This window comes from Pinus tabuliformis, chromosome 3_2 (genome assembly GCF_031772625.1).
Source record: "Pinus tabuliformis cultivar Carrire ecotype Pingquan chromosome 3_2, CPIR1, whole genome shotgun sequence".
Lineage (NCBI taxonomy): Eukaryota > Viridiplantae > Streptophyta > Pinopsida > Pinales > Pinaceae > Pinus > Pinus tabuliformis.
This window is the reverse complement of record NC_142302.1, coordinates 1125124256-1125139156: the sequence shown is the minus strand read 5'-3', so window position 1 is coordinate 1125139156 and position 14901 is coordinate 1125124256.

The following is a 14901-nucleotide window of genomic DNA, read 5'->3' as shown; positions in this document are numbered from 1 at the left end:
GCACATATGGACGACTCTCATCCTAGGTTCGAGGATGCTTGGAGTTGTACTTGTGGAGTATGTGTGTGATGATCCTATTGATGACCTCCGTTTGGACATCAGTTTAGGGATGGAAGGGAGCCGATTTGGTGAGCTTGGTGTCTAATAGTGTCCAGATGCTTGACTAGACTGTGCTTAGGAACCTTCTATCCTGATATGATATAATTGCTTGTGGGATCCCAAAATGTATCCATATTCGTTCAAAGAAGATTTTGGTAGTGTCCTCTGCTGTGATACTCTTCTTGCAAGTCGCCAATATAGCCATCTTAGAAAATTTGTCCATGACCACAAATACACAGTCATTACCATGCTTGGTAGAAGGGAGGCTAGACATATAGTCCATGGAGATGGATTTCCACGGTTGACTAGGAGTAGGCAGAGGAATGTATAGGTCTTGCTTCTTGAGGGTTGGCTTGGTGATGGCACAAGAAGTGCAGGATCTGATATATTTCCCAACATCCAGTCAGAGTTTGGGCCAATAAAAGTACTTTTGTAGTACAACCACAATTTTCTCCACACCAAAGTGTCCTGTGACCCGACTGTAGTGCGCCTCCCAAATAAGCTTGGCACGCTCACTTGAAGGAACACAAAGGTGGCCCAAGTAGCATAATAATGCATCCTGGAGGTGGAAATCAGAAACTTTCTTTCCATCTACTAGCATCTGGTATGTGGAGGTGAACTTTGGATCATTTTTGTATAGTTGCATCCATCCAGAGGTCTCATGACCACAAGATTTGAGAACAGTAGTCAGTGTTGCAACTGGGGGCCAGTTGAGGTAGTCTACAACATGATTAGTATTGCCCATTTTGTATTTAATGTTCAAGTGGAATTGTTTTAGATATGTAGAACACTTCTGATGGCGATCATTTTGCAACTTCCCCTATGTCTGTATAAATTGAATAGATTTTTGATTGGTGTGGATGACTGTCTCCTTCCCTGGAATGTAGTGCTTCCACTGTCTACAAGCCTACACGATGGAATACATCTCTTTATCATAAGTGGGGTACTTCTGAATTGTACTGGGAAGTGTCTCAATATTATAGGCCACTGGATGCCCGTGTTGGGTGAGAAATGCACTAATAACATAGTTTAATGCATCTATCTTGATTTCAAATGGTTGTTGCAGGTCTGGAAGTGTGATTACTAGTGTAGAGTAGAGGCAGTGCTTCAACTCAATAAACGTCTTCTATTGTGACTTGGACAGGGAAAAATTTTCTTTCACCCCGCCCTTAGTAATCTGACTCAAAGTCCCAGTGATATGGGAGAATCCCAACATGAACCTCTGATAAACATTTGCAAGAACCAAAAAGCTGTGAAGATCTGTTAGAGTGGTCCAGGTTGGCCAATCCCGAATGACTTGCATTCCACATGCACTCCACATTCATCTATGATGTACCCCAAGTATTGGACCTGGCTCATGCCAAAGGTGCATTTCTCCAAGTTTGCACACAGTTTGTGCTGCCGAAGGGTTTGAAGGACCTCCCGAATGTCTTGCAGGTGTTATTCCCAACTCTTGCTAAAGATGAGGATGTCGTCTAGATAAGCCACCATGAATGATTTGGTGAAGGGCTGAAAGATGTCATCCATTAGCCTCATAAAAGTAGCAGGGGCATTTTTCAAACCGAAAGGCATAACCAACCCTTCAAAAAGGCCTTCCTTGGATTTAAAGGCGGTCTTCCATACATTTGTGTGATCTATTAGAACCTAGTGATAACTTGACTTCATATCGTTCTTGCTTAAATACTTGGCCCCCTTGGGTTGGTCTAGTAGGTCATCACTCTATGGTATTGGATACCAATTCCTGACAGTGATTTTGTTTAGTGCTCGATAAACAATGCAGAGCCTCTAGATCCCATCCTTCTTTTGTATAAGTATAATCGGGCTCCCACAAGGCAAGAAACTTGGTTGGATGTGCCCTTTTTGCAGCAACTCATGGATTTACCGCTTGATTTTTTCATTTTCTGGAATGGGGCAGTGATATACCGTCTCATTGGGTATAGCTGATCCAAGAGTCATATTGATTGAATTCTTGACCTAACAATGCAAGGGTACCTCTGTGGGTGAGGAGAAGATGTTTATGTATTCTTCCATGTCCGTATCTACCTGCTTCTGCTGCTTGGAGTAACCCTTCCTGGGGACCATCGATGTAGCTATGACCTTCCCCTTACTTTGAGAGTGAATGAGAAAGAAAAAAAAATTCCCAGTCTGGGAGATGACCTTACTGCATTTCTTAGCAGAGATAAAAGAGATGGAGGTATGTTGGGTTACCTTTGGTATCCTGTATAACTTAGTATGAAAAGAAATAATAACAGATAGAGGTATAGAATCATATGCAACATGTTGCTTCCATAAGTATGGTTGTCCTAATAATACATAAAAAACTTCAAGAGGATCAACATCACACAATACCTGTCTATGAATGACTTGATGCAGTAGGGAAGGTGACACTACTAGCTGACACGGAGATCTCATCCTTTGTGAAGCCACCTAATGGTGTATGACTGCGGATGTGATTTAGTCAGTAGGCCTAGCTGCTTCATGACCTCTACTGAAATGAGATTATTTTGGCTCCTATTGTTGACAATGAACTACAGCGGAGAACCCTTTACCCACATCTGTGAGTGGAATAGGCGCTCCCCTTCTTCTGGTTCTTCAGGCTCAATCTTATGGATCTTGATAGTGGGCATAGTGGCACTGGGCTCCGCGTCAATGATCTGCTTCCCTTTTTCATTCCCCTTGTCAATTTTTGACTCAGAGTTGGATTTTGCATTGTACTCAGAAGCTAGTGACTACTTTTCTTGACACTCACTTGTGTTGTGAGTGGAGCTCTTATGGAATTGACACCACTTTCCCGTGTCCCTCTTTGTCTTCGTGGTGTTGTTCTTTGCTTTTAGCTTCAGCGGGTTATCCTGGGTTTCCCCACCTTGGCTTTTTCCTTTACTCTATGGTTTTGGGGTGCCTTTCCCTTACTTCAGATTCACAGATCCCAAGTCTCACTTTTTCTGTTTAAGCTTCTGCTCAATCTTGACATCGTATTGGTATGTCGTGCCAAGCGAGGAGATGTACAGGAAATCCATCTCATCCTGGATGTACCTATGTAGACAGCCTCGGTACTTGAGTACCAATTTTTTCTCAGAATCCTTGATACCCAACTTCGTGCGAAGGGTATGAGAAACATTGGTAAACTCCAGCATGTCTTGGTCCCTTCCATGTCGTAGTGTGGTGCACTTTATGTATTTATCCTCATAGCTCCCAACAGGGTAGTACTGCTCCTTGATGGTGTCTCGAAATTCATCCCAAGTGGGTGCGGCCAAAAATAATGAGGTCATAATTTCATCCTTCTTCTCATGGTAGGTTTCGCACTAGTCCTTGACATGGGGGGCAGATTTGAGAAGAGCGAAAGTAATCCTTTCCCTGCTGGAAGAATCATGAATAGAAAAATATCCTTCTAGTATATTTAACCATTTATGTATGGCGTCTGCATCTACCTAACCCTCAAATATGGGAATGTCAAAGTTAAATTGTACCTTAAATGGTGTGCCACTTCCATAGTAGCTGCTGGAAGTAGATGTGTCGCCCTTGGGTAGCCACTGAAGGATATGGGAAAAGTTGTCCATCATCGCGTTCCGCTGTCACTCAAGGGCTTCTTCGTGCAAGATTCTGAAAGGATCTCCTGCCCTCTTATCTTTCTTTTCTTTTGCCATGGGAGGTCGTCAAGATTTGTGAGGCTAGTCTTGTAAAGGTTCAACCAGTTCAAGCCCTAACTCCTTATATCCCAACCTCGTTGGGGACATACAAAGAAAAAAATAGAAAGAGCAGACCACTCTGATACCACTAATCTAAATTTAAACATGAATGCAACAAATTACAGATATAACCATAAATCCAAAGAAGCAACATAAATAACACTTCATTTCATTAATATCAAATACTGAAATATGCTTACAAACAGAATGGAAATAAGTCTAGCTCGGGCGATGGTAGCTTATCTCTGAGAAGAGATGTGGCGGCTACATGCCTTTGAACTATGTTACAATGAGGCTCAAGGTCCTATTTATTATTGAAAAGCATGAGAAAACCATAAACAACCAAACCCTAACCCTAGCAGATGTAATGCCAAGTGTTCATGGGCCTCGTTGGGGTTAGTTGGGCAGCCAATTTCCTCGGGTCATAACTTGGTCATACTATCTCCATTTGGCACATACAATACCTTATTGGAAAGGTCTCTCTAATTAATACATGATTTACTTCATGCCCGTGCTTATGACCACAAGCCTATAGCGGACCTCAAAAAAATGTCGTTTAGGCAGTCAAAACTGCTCCGGAAGTTTAAGACTCGAAAGACTTCTAAAAATAGTAAATGCTGAAATAAACAAGGAAACAAATGAAACTGACTGGAGGTCTAGGTGGGTGGCCACCAATATCCACCTGGATCACTAGTGCATGTAGATGTATGTGGCCCTACAATGAAGTGAAGTCTAAGAGGTGAGATATATTTCACATTGTTTGTTGATGACTTCAGTAGAGCCACATGGGTTATGCTCATGAAAGAAAAATCAGAATATTTCAACAATTTTGAGTATTTTAAGGCACTTGTTGAAAATGAGATTGATTTGAAGATAAGTTTCTTAGATCTGGTAGAGGAGGTGAGCTCATGTTCAAATAATTTGATGATTTTTGTGGGGAGCATGGTATCAAGAGGTAATACTCAATATCTAGAACACCACAAAAAAGGGTGTATTGTAGAGGAAAAACATGTTGTTATAAGATATGGCACATGCTATGTTGGATGAAGATGGTGTATCAGATACCTTTTGGGGAGAAGTTGCTCAAACAACAGTATATTTGGCCAATAAAGTTATTCTTAGGCCTAACAGTGACAAAACTCCATATGAGTTGTGGAAAGGAAGACCAACAAAAGTTGACCACTTCAAAATATTTGGGAGCAAATGCTACATCAAGAGGATGGAAGACAAACTTGGCAAGTTCGAACCAAGAGCTGATGAAGGCATATTCCTTGGCTATTCCTTCAAGATAAAGGGATACAAATGCTACAACAAGAGAACCAATAAGGCAATCGAAGGTATTGATATTCAATATCAATACCTTCAATTACCTTATTGGTTCTCTTATTGTTTTTTATGAATATTTCCCTAAATCTAATTATTCTAAAGATGTTGCAACTGATCATTATTTCATAGAATATGAGGACCAAGAATGTTCTGAGGAAAAGGAAGAAGAGACAAAGACCTCCACTACAAAGAAGGCTAAACCAAGTCACATCCAAAAGAAGCACTCGAAAATTCAAATTCTCGGAAAAAAAGATCTTGGAGTGCCAACAAGGAGGAAGTTATTAGATAGCTCTAATCAAGCACATTTTTCACTTTTGTCTCAAATAGAGCCCAAAAGCTTCAATGAGGCCAAAGAAGATCAACATTGGGCCAAAGCAATGAATGAAGAATTAGATCAGATTGAGAGGAACATTACATGGGAGCTTGCGCCAAGGCCAAAGGACAAAAACATCATTGTAACCAAGTGGTTTTTCAAGAACACGCTAGATGAAGAAAACAACGTGGTAAGGAACAAATCAAGACTTGTTTGAAAACAATATACATAGGTAGAAGTTTTTGATTTTAATGAAATTTTTTCACCTGTAGCTAGATTAGATGGTATAAGAATGTTTTTGGTCTTTGCATGCTACAAGAAAATTAAATTTTATCAAATGGATGTAAAATCAAATTTCTTGAATGGTGATATAAAGGAGAAGTTTATACAGAGCAACATGAAGGTTTCTTATTAGGTGATGAGGAGAATCTAGTGTGCAAGTTGAAAAAAGCTCTTTATGGCTTGAAAAAAGCTCCAAGAGCATGGTATGAAAAGATAGACAAACATCTACAACAACAAGGCTTCAAAAATGGATCCATGGACAACAATTTATATATCAAATTTGAAGATGATCATTTTCAAATCATTGTTGTGTATGTAGATGATATTATTTTTGGGAGTGATTTGGAGAAGACGGGCCAACATTTTGCACTAGAATGCAAAAACAATTTGAGATGTTAGTGTTGGGTGAGCTTACTTTCTTTCTTGGTTTTCAAGTTATTCAAGATGAAAAAGGCATTTTTATTTCTCAATAAAAGTATCTTAGAGAGAAATTAAAACAATTTGGTATGGAATATTGCAAACTAGTGTGCACTCCTATGGTTAACGGTTGTAAGTTGAGTAAAGATGATGAATCACCGGAAGTAAATCAGTCCATGTATCGTTCCATGATTGGTAACTTATTGTATATAACTTCTTCTAGACCTAATATCATGCAAGTTGTAGGATTGGTTTGAATATTTCAAGCTAATCTCAAGGAGACTCATCTTAATGATGTAAAGTGGATCTTCAAGTACCTTCAAGGCACTCTTAACTATGGATTATGGTATCCCAAAGGTAAGTATTTCAATTTGATTACTTTTAATGATGTTGATTGTGCTGGTAGTAATGATGAGAGGAAAATTACTTTAGGAGTAGCTCACTATTTGGGAGATTGTTTGATTTCTTGGGCAAGAAAGAAACAAAGCTCCATCTCCTTGTTCGTAGCTAAAGCTGAATATATAGCATCAACCACTTGTTGTACACATATAATATGGATGGAGAAAACTCTTCAAGACATCCATGCCAAGTACAAAGAGCCTCTTCCCATCATGGTAGACAACACAAGGGAAATAAGAATCTCCATGAATCCGATTCTTCATTCCAAGACCAACCACATACAAATCAAATATCATTTTCTAAGAGAACAAGTGGTCAACAAAGTTGTGAAGTTGGAATATATTCTTCAAATGAACAAATTGTGAATATCTTCACCAAGCCACTTCCAAGAGAGAAATTTTAATATCTTAGAGAGTAGATGGGTGTTGTTCCTTTTTGAAGGCATTGAGTAGTTTCTCATGGAGTTTTCTATTGTCATATGGTTGCCACAAAGGGCACTTTCAACTACAAAAGTTGGAGAATGGTTGGTGATTGGTTGTTTTCATGCTTTTAAAGGCATTATGAGATGTTTTTCTTGTTTCTTCTTGCTTCATTTCAAGATGAGTTTCTTATTAATGTATATTTCTTATTCAATATGGTATGGTGTCATATATATTAAGGGGGAGAATGTTTTGCAGCTCAAGGGAGTATTTTTTTCACCTCTTCACAAGGAGTACTTAATTTTTGGCCATGTATCACATTGCTTTTATGTAATTTTTCTTACCATGTAAAACCCATTGCCATTGATGTCAAAGGAGTAGAGAGAATGAGTTTTCTATGTACTCAGCTTCAAATTGTTGTATGTAATGTAATATTTCTTTTGAGAAGCTACAGGTTGACATCATTGTCAAAGGGGGAATTTGTTGGCATGTTTGTGTTTCCATTGATGTCACCTATTGAAGTCATGTACTCATGAGTCTATATGTCAAGTCTTGAGTCTATTGTATATTTTTTGAAGGTTGTCATCATGATGTAAATGTTGTCATAAGTCTCAGAAGGTTTGTAGGAGAGGTCTCATGAGCTAACAAGGCCTCATTTGAAGTTGAGCTACATTTGTCATAGAGTTCTAGTTGATGATGTATGTGATGTCTTGTTGAAGTTATGTAGTTGGGTTCCTGATTTCAAGATGATTTTGGAAGGATGGTGTATAGGTCATTTCACTCCTCTTAAACTTTGTTGCAAGTTTCAGGGCTGAATGTCTTGTTTCAGCCTATGCCCTTCCCTAGTCGCATGGATGGAGGCTCATCAGAGCAACTAAAACAGTCTAGTTACTTGGTAGGACAAGCCCCATGCGAGTGACTGAATATTCCAGACGATTTTGTCTAGGCTTGTGTGATCGATTGAGAGGATTTATGAGCTTTTCTCTAAATTTCTCGCACTCCTCTGGAATTTGTTTTCTTTTGGTTGACTCTATTATCAAAATTTTCAAAGGTTGAAATAAGTTGTGGGGCCTCTAGAAGGCGGTTAAAGTTGAAATTATCAAAGGCATAGTGGAATGAGTGGCTTGATTTGGTCAAGATGCCAATCTCAATCATATTTGAAGCATGTGAAAAGGTTTTGTGTGAGCTCCATCATATGAAAAATTAATTGACTTAACCATCTCCAGATTCTACAAATATGTGAAGGAAGGAAGTTCATTTGGTTGGTTCTCTATAAATGTGAGTGAGTGAACGTGCATATGTTACTAATGCACAACCATTGAGCTCTTCAGTGAGTTCAAAGCTTCAGAATTGCAGTGTGCTTCATAGATTATTCTTAAGTAGTGTTTCAAAGTCATGTGCAAAGATTAAAGATCAGTTTGAAGAGTGTGTGTGGAGAGATTTGTTCTCTCAATTGGACTGTGAAATTGTGGTTGCATGGGTGTGCTTATTTGTTGCATTTTTTTTATGCAATAATATTTTCAGTTGTGAATCATATTTTCCCGTAGTAGAATTGTTTCTACTTACAGTTGGGGATTCAAGATAAGCGCATGTTAATTGTCTATTGTAGGATTGGGTGGTCCAAGTTGGTTTGGTCAACATTTCTCATTTCATTCAAGGGGTGGGTGCTCCATTTCTAGTGGGTGTTAGTTGATGTAATGTAAATGAGAATATTTTGAAGCAATAGATACTAAGAAGAAGCAACAAACAATTCAATGGCTTTTTTCCCTAGAGGGGGATTTTTCCACCTAAAATCCAAGTGTCTACATGTGCATGATATTGATATATCTTTCTGAAGTTAATTTATGAATAAGTTTTATTTGAAGAAATAATTTTTATACTTTCATAATACTAATTCAACTCACTCCCTCTTAGTATTACTTTTGTCTAATAATTATTAAATAAGACTGCCATAAAACTACATTTGTGACTCAGTGGGGATGTTATAAATACACAACAATGCCATTTGGATTGAAGAATGCTACAATGATTTTTTCTAGGGTCATCATAGCAACATTCAAGGAGTTTATAAAAAAGTTCTTAGAGGTGTATATGGATAACTAGACCATTTTCAACTATTTATAAAAGAGACGTATAGAGGTATTGTGTTTGATGTTAGATAGGTGTTGACAATTGTATATTTCATTGATTTGAGGAAGTGTATTTTTACTCTCCCTTTAGAATTTTATCAGGCCACATTGTTTGTAATAAAGGATTGTTGGTAGACCCTACTCTGATTGAAATTATATTAGATCTTCTTCCTCCTACTTCTGTTAGGAAATCATGTGCCATTTTGGGTCACATTAGGTACTATTGAAAATTCGTTGAGGGATATGATCGCAAAAGTGCACCCATGGAGAATATTTTGAAGAAATACATAGTATTTCACTAGACAAGAGAGTGTCAGTAAAACCTTGATACGTTGAAGGAGAAGATGGTTAGTGCACCAATTTTGATTTTTCCTTACTGGAGAAAGGAATTTGATGCGCGCATGGATGCTTCATTTGTAGGTTTGGGAGCCATTCTAGCACAACTGGGAGAATAAGACTTGGATTTCTTGATTACTTTTGTTAGTGGAAAGTTATTAACAACATAAAAAATCTATACCATCACACAATAGGAAGGATTAGTCATGTTTTATACTTTCCAAAAATATCGACATTACCAACCTATGGAATAAATTTAAGATATAAATGGATCATTTGACGCTGAGGAACTTGGTGAACAAGACCGTATTAGGGCGGGGGGGCATATGTTAGTGGTTATTTTTTTCCCACAAGTATGACTTTGAGGTGGTCATCAATCCTAGTTGATTAAGTGTGGGCCTAGATCATTTTTCTAGGATCACTACAGGAGAATATGCCCAGAATCTGGTGGATAATCGACCTAATGCACAATTATTTGTAGTCACGATGGTCGATGATTACTTTGTTGATATTGCCTAGTTTCTTAGTACAAGGGTTGTTCCAGCAGAGTATAGTGTCGTGCTAAAGAATCAGTTGGTCATGAAGTTTTCACATTATCAATTGATCATAGGTTATTTGTATAAGATGGGAATTGATGGGATTATGTGCATATGTGTATTACAACATGAGAGATTCATGATTCTGATAGAAGTGCATGAAGGATTTGTTGGATGACATTACAAAGGAAGAGAAATTATGTAGAAGATTTTGTGTGTATGTTTGTGGTATCCAACTTTACATGTTGATATTGAGATATACCATCAAAAGAGTACATCATATCATCCTTAAGCCAATGGCCCTATAGAGGCTTTTAATAAAATCTTGGAAAATTCTTTTACCAAATTTCATAATGAAAATAGAGATGATTGGGACCTTAGAATATTTGCAGCACTTTGGGCCAATAGAACAACTTGCAAGTGGTTGAGAGGACATGCGCCTTTTAGGTTGGTATCTGGAAAATAAGTTGTGATGCAATTGGAATTTCTAGTACTTAGTTTACACATTGTTTGTTTTACACAGATGACTGAATCAGGTGCCCTAGAGTGCAAGATTGAATAATTGATGCAATTAGAAGAGGATTATATACTTGTAGGATTTCATCAAAATGTCGATAAGACTTATGAAAAGGCTAGGCATGATCAATGTATTGAGAAAAAGAATCATTAACCTGGAGATCCAGTTCTCTTATATGACAGTAATTTTTGAAAACATCCAGGGAAATTTTAGATGCATTGGCTTGGCCTATACATGGAAAAAATTGTAACAAATGTAGAAGTGCAGGTAAAGAAGCTTGATGGTGAATGTTTACAAGGATTTTTGAATGGGATTTGGCTACAACTATATAGGGACAACCAATCTTCCATGTAGAATTGAGTGTGGACATATAAAATGTTTTTTTTGTGTATAAATGAATTGGTAGAAGTGTTAATTTTCATTTATGTTGTAGATTTGATCATCTTAGTGTTTGTTGCAGAAAGTAGTAGTTGTAGTTCTAGCTATAGAAACAAAAATTCATTGCATGGAGAACATTGTTGCACATAATGGAGAGTATCATGCATATTTTTCATAGAGATATGCAACTTGCAGTGTTTGGAGCTAGCGCCATATTGGAAGGCAAGTGTCGAGCATATGGAAAACCAATAATGGGAACAAAAAAAATGCATGGTGAATTGATTAGTTACTGTATCAACCTATAGCATCCCATCAAGGAGTTGACACACTTCCCAAAGGAATGATTTGTTACCTCCTCAGGCTTTCAATGAATGAATAAGAAGCATGATGGTATCTTTATGGGTGAAAATATGACTGTTATGGTTATGGATAGCATGACTACTAGATATAATCATGTACTAGTCAATCCATCACCTTGGTGAAGTTATTTTCATAATGAGTCAGATCTAGGGAGTTGTGATTCACATTATGTTCCAGTGCCTCAAACTGTAATTATAAAATAGGGAGGAAAGTTTGATATTCCATTATATCAGTGAGATATGGAGAGTATCGTAAGAGGGAAGGGAGTTAGTTTTGTTGGGAGATACAATGTAAGGCACCATTACAAGTTTCATGCATTTTAAAGTAGAGAGGCGTTGGCTTGTTAGGGCCTGACCCAAGTTCAAAGGTGATTTAGCCAAACAAATCCTAGTACTACTGGCCCTTTTGGCAATAGTCCGCAGAGCGCAGACTGAGGTCTCACCTGAAGTAGTATGGGAGGGTGCTAGAACCAGGTTTTCGCACCCTGGAGATGTCTGATGAGTTCAAGTGGTCCGTGATTCGACCCTGCTTGCAAGTTGCTCCGCGCACTTTCCCGTACCTCGCAGCCCAAGATACTGCCTTTGCGCAACCCTACTCAATAGTTGAATGTTACACCTATGCGTTATTACCCAAGACTTTACTGATATTGCAATGTTAGTTGATTATCTTAGCCTACTTGCATGATTTAAGTTATACTTAACAATATAAATCATTCATACAGGTGCGCGTAGTAAATAAATAGTATATTTGAAAATTATATCAAACAAGCATTAACCCAAGAAAAAATACACAAAATTATGATAAAAATTCTCTTTATTAATTACTTTCTCAACTACAGACTCAATTCCGCCCTACGCACTCCGCTGCAGGGGTCCGCGCACTAAGCTGTGGACTACTAGGCCTCTGTTCACTCAACTGCAGAGCCTTCTCTTACTCTACGACCCAAAGACACACTTTACACTTGCGACTCAATCACTTAGACTTGTTATTCATCTCTTATTCTTATTATCTTACACTTATAGCCTCACTCTATTTATACAATCCCATGGTCCGTGGACCATAGGTAGGCCAACATTACATTACAAAACTAGGGCAGAAAACCCTGTGACTCTATCATACTTTCACACCCCGCACCTGCGATTCACGGAGCTTTACAAAAAAAATTGTTCAAAACTTGGGCTTTGAGCCCCAAAACATGCCTTGGGGGGATTCCATGCCCAACAGGCCCCCAACACAAACATCGTGACTCACCCTCGAGTCAATCTATCGACACGGTAATCTTTGCACAGAGTCTCTCCAACTGTTCTCGAATTGCGCAGAGGTCAGCAGTGCATTGAGTTGTTGCTTGCTGGATCTATTGCATACATTGTTCCGAGACCTCTATGTCTGGGGTGCTTCTCTGCATCAATGTGTGCATCCCTTGTATGTTCGTGAGCTTGCCTTTGATTTCTGTTGTGATGGTGAAGGCTTCGTCGATCCAAGGATGGATGTGCGCTTTAAGAACTGTATCCTTGTGTCTCGTTGCATCCACCTACTCCTTGAGTGCTTTATCCTACTGCATCCGTTCAAGCCTCTGGGTGAGGACCAATGTCTGTGACGTTCCTCGGACACTATGATATTTTTGTTGGAGTTCTCGCACCTCTGTCTCTAAGCGTTAGATGTTGGCATCCTCCTGCAGAATTGTGAGGACCTCAAGTGATTCTTCCAACATGCTGGTGCAGTCTCACACTACACCTCCAATTTCCTCCAATCCCACTACAATAGCACTAGCACGATGTTCTCTAACTTTTGGGGGAATGGATGGCTACACCTTTAATTGCAACTCGGCGATCTGAAGATTCAGCTCCTGCTGAACCTTTGTCATTTCTTCCCTGGCCTCGCAGACTCCTACTGCTAACCTGTGGATCCACACCTTCGCTGGTAGATCTGCTAGGATGGCTAGCTCTGGGACGCTTTGACAAGCATCGCCTATCACCTATATCAGCTGTTAGTTTTGTAACACCAATTTGTCGCATTTCAAACTGAGTTGTTCTATGTTTATCTTCTGCTCACTGAGGACTTGGAGAGTGCATCTCTCCCAAGAGCATAGCTCTGCCATTATCCCATTCTGCAATAGATATAATGTATCATGTAGAAGGGTAGCTAGATTAACCCCGAGACCTTTCATCATGCTAACCAAAAGCTTGTCGTCCTCATTTGATGTCACTAGAGCCCCTTCTGGTAACAAAATTGTGTTTGTCATCTGCACGTGTAACATCTGCTTTGCTGCAGTGGATCCGACTGCGAGGTTGGTTGAAAGTGTACTAACTTGAGGGGGGCACACCTGTAAGTCCTGCAACTACACTCTGAGGGCCCCCAACACAGTCTGGTGCTCCTGCATGAAATCCTAAAGAGCCTCATTTATGACACCGCGCACCATCTCGTTGATGTCATGCAGATCACCCTCTGTTAGGGTGATCGGGTCAATGGACGGTTTCGAGGCCTTGAACTTCTTCCTCGATCCTGCTCATTCTGTCGGGTGTTGACACTTCAATTGTGTGGACGTGGTCTGTGGGTCCATACTTCCTTCTATTGTTTCTTCTTCCTCTGCCTCCTGCTCCTGTGAAGGCATTGTTTGGCCCTCCCCTACCTTGGCGGCAGTTGCCTATGCTGTTGCAGCCTTTTCCTGCTCAGTTTCTTTCTGTGTCGCTGCCTGCACCTCAGCTATTGCTGTTTCCTTCTGCCTTTTCTCAGCCAACTATGTGATCCGCAACTTGGCATCATCTTTCTTCTTCTGTGCTGCCGACCTCTCAAGCTCTGCAATGTCGGGGGCACGCCATTCCGGAGTCCATGCCTCCAAGATAGTGAAAATGGTGTCGTCATTGGCTACAAAAGGTAGCTTTGTCCACTGCTTCATCGGATCCTTTCATGCCCTGATAAAGTTGTTGTGCATGTCTGCCTTAAATTCTGTAAAACTCTGCAAACTGTTGTAAACCATGGGCACATGACTTACGGTTGATCAACATTCAGATGGTCATCTCCATGAACACCTAGATGATCTTGGTCTCGCGTATCCTTGTTTCATCCTTCATGACCCAGAGCGAAGCATACTTCGCGGCCTCTGGTAAATCTCTGTCAGTTATGGGGAATTGACTATCCTCCGACAATTCCCCCGATACGAGCACTATGGATAGCAACAGCCATGCATAGTGGAATGTTTTACCCTACTCTTGGGCTTTGCAACAATTCTCTATGAATTATGTGCAAAGGAATTTGAACTAGTTAAACTGGACCCCCTTCATGCACTGCTTAGCTAGTGCAACCACCGGTGCAGGCACCTCATCGGTGCGGCATTTGCACATAACTTTGCCTACGAGAATTTGGGTTGCCATGTGTACTGCTTTGTCCTTGATGCTGGAGATGGCGTAACCCCTCTTCTTCTTTTCCAACTTGTACTTCATCTTCATGGCCTCCACGAGGGCCAAATCACTGCCCTTACTTTCCGATATGGTCGCAGGATCCTTTCCTTTGTATGGAATTTGGGAAACACGATGAATTAGGTCTGTCGTGATGGGGATGGGCTCCTCCATCCATAAATACCCATCATGCACCAGGTAGAGCAGCTGCCTGATGACGAAAATGGTTATTAGGGGGTGGTGGAAATGCGGCACCCAAATTAGGTTTAGCAGCCCAGCCTTTTCCACAACGCACAACCACTTTTGCAG